This window comes from Triticum dicoccoides, chromosome 2B (assembly GCF_002162155.2).
Source record: "Triticum dicoccoides isolate Atlit2015 ecotype Zavitan chromosome 2B, WEW_v2.0, whole genome shotgun sequence".
In the NCBI taxonomy this organism is placed as follows: Eukaryota; Viridiplantae; Streptophyta; class Magnoliopsida; order Poales; family Poaceae; genus Triticum; species Triticum dicoccoides.
This window is the reverse complement of record NC_041383.1, coordinates 819,908,321-819,910,754: the sequence shown is the minus strand read 5'-3', so window position 1 is coordinate 819,910,754 and position 2,434 is coordinate 819,908,321. Positions and strand designations below refer to the sequence as shown.

Here is a 2,434-nt window from a genome sequence, read left to right as displayed (position 1 = left end):
GACCTCTCCAAAAAAGCAATTAGAGCCAATTCACTAGGGCGATACATTTACTCTTGTCACAAAGATCGCCTGATACAAGGCAATATGAAAGCTAACAGAGAAACAAACCACCTTAAGCCAAACTAGCAAATATTGGAACTCGTTCTGATGCAGAGGCCGGGGAGTCCCCCCTTTTCAAAAAAAAGCAAATATTGGAACTTATACCCCTAATACAAGAGGAGATTATAACGCATTTCACTGTCCCCATAGTTACATAAACACCTTCGGAGTTTCTTCGTACAAATAGTTTTGTACAAAATTGCTAGGATTTATGTCCATGAAAACAAATGTGCCGAGAAATATGATCAAGATGAAATACATATTCTGTTGGTACTTGTATAATATTGACTAAAAAAGGATAATCGTTCAAAAATCAACACACGTCGTATAACATTGTGAAACATCTATTGAAATATCAAAGTAATATTATTTCTAGAGTTGAGATTTAAGGAAGTTAACGTAGGGTTAAATTTTAACATCATGATACTGGTGGAGATTTGATCTATTAGTAAGTTGTAAAGAACAGTACAGAATTAATAAAGAAAAAGACAAGTTAGAATGGAAATAGAAATGCATGTATATCAAGTACAATCTCAAAGTACAGCGTAGATTTGCCACAGAAAAAGACATTTTGTATTTTATATCTAGAAATGGAAATGAGCGGAAAAGAAAGGTAGAGACCATATGTCTGTATGGCTTAGGGAAAGAAAAAACAAAATATACATAATACAATTATGAAGTAATAAAGAGACTAGATATTGTACACTTGAAAATATTAACAAGAAAAGTGTCGGGTGTTTAGAGCAGTCAAGGATGAAGTTGAGCATGACAAGGAGCCCCATTAGTGGCAAGAGGCCAAGGTAGGTACAGGGACAAAATTAGAAGTAGGTGTGCTGACATAGGCATGTACAATGGGAAATGCATGAAAATAAGGTGATATGATTTTTAGAGACCTGGTGTTTTTCCTTATGAAATGAACAAAATAAGTATAAAAATTTAGCGATATATTCACATAGAATTGGTTGTATGGAACATGAATATTTATAGTAGTAATATGAGAACTAAAATTGAAAATAAATATGATTTGTGGTGTTTGATTATTGTATAATGTAAATATTATAATAGAATGTAAATTCTCATGCATGTTTGCATGTTGAGGTGGCTTTTTATTAGGCATGATTGCATGTTGTGGTGGACCTTTCTCCATGCTTGTTGAATGATGAGGTGACATACTTGCATGTTGAGAGAAATAAGCTAGTGAGCGCTATATATATATATATATATATATATATATAGACACACACACACACACAAAAATCTATGTATTGTGTAAGTCCATGCTCTCTACAATCAAAGCCGTCCATCCAGCATGTGGATCTGTTCCAGGCAAGCTTTATCTCTTTCCATCTTTGAATTAAACGATTTTCCGCAGGTCTCTCATATGTCCTCTTTTAGCTTGGTGGTCCATAGCCTAGCTGCAGTCTAGACCACATGCCTATGTGTTTGTCTAGCTGGAGGGCACCGTTTGACACAAAGAGTTCCAAACTATGGCAGACCTTTTTTCGATGTTGCGAGAACAACATACACTCATTTTAGGCAAAGTGCAATACTATTCATCAGTGCTTTGTTTTGTTTCTCTGACCAGCACTAATACCATGTCACGGACATCACATTCATCGTGTTTGCAACGAGCAACGCCCTACAGCCCCCTTGCCAGTATTGATTATTTTGCAGTTAAGGAAATTTGGGTTATCAAGTTAGCTGCCGGGGAGCATCCATGGACGGTGACAGCCCCTTTTTTTCTTTGCGACTGCAGCAAGCCGGATGTTAGGCGTCGGTCTTCAGATTCTAGAGACCATGAACGGCCTTTCCTTCGTTTTGTTGGTTATGTGAGAGGCAACGAGGAGGACCTGCGTTGGTTATGTGCATCAAGTTTAGTAGTCTGTAGTCCTATTTTTTGTTAACATGATGCACGTGTACTGTATTAGACGCATTGTTATCAAATGGATTTACCAGATTTCTTTCACCTGATCTCAATTATCCCAGCTGTACATGAACCATTGTATCGAATGATTTCTGTCCTATTATTTCTCTGAAAATCCAGCTTCAGTTTTGCACTCTATTTTCGACAGTTGACACATCAATCTTCAGACATAACCAGTGGTTTTGTTACCTTTCCTTCTGTTAGAAGGGAGAGAGAGGTTTGGTGGAATAGTTCGTTGTATTGCTTGAGCCTCGTGGGCATATATATAGGAGTACAATGACCAACTTGGAGTACAAGACAAGCCGGAATAAATCCTAGTCTATCTCGTCTTTCCTAATACAATCACGTTACTCAACATCCCCCCGCAGTCACAACGGTAGCGACGCAGACGGTGAGACTGGAGAAGAATCC

General features: G+C 37.6%; 1 protein-coding gene across 1 annotated transcript in view; it reads right to left on the bottom strand.

Annotated features, from left to right (window-relative positions):
- LOC119369012 (disease resistance protein RGA5-like) overlaps positions 1-2,434 on the bottom strand; it is a 12,364-nt gene that overhangs the window by 3,203 nt on the left and 6,727 nt on the right. The gene's annotated exons all lie outside the window — the stretch shown is intronic.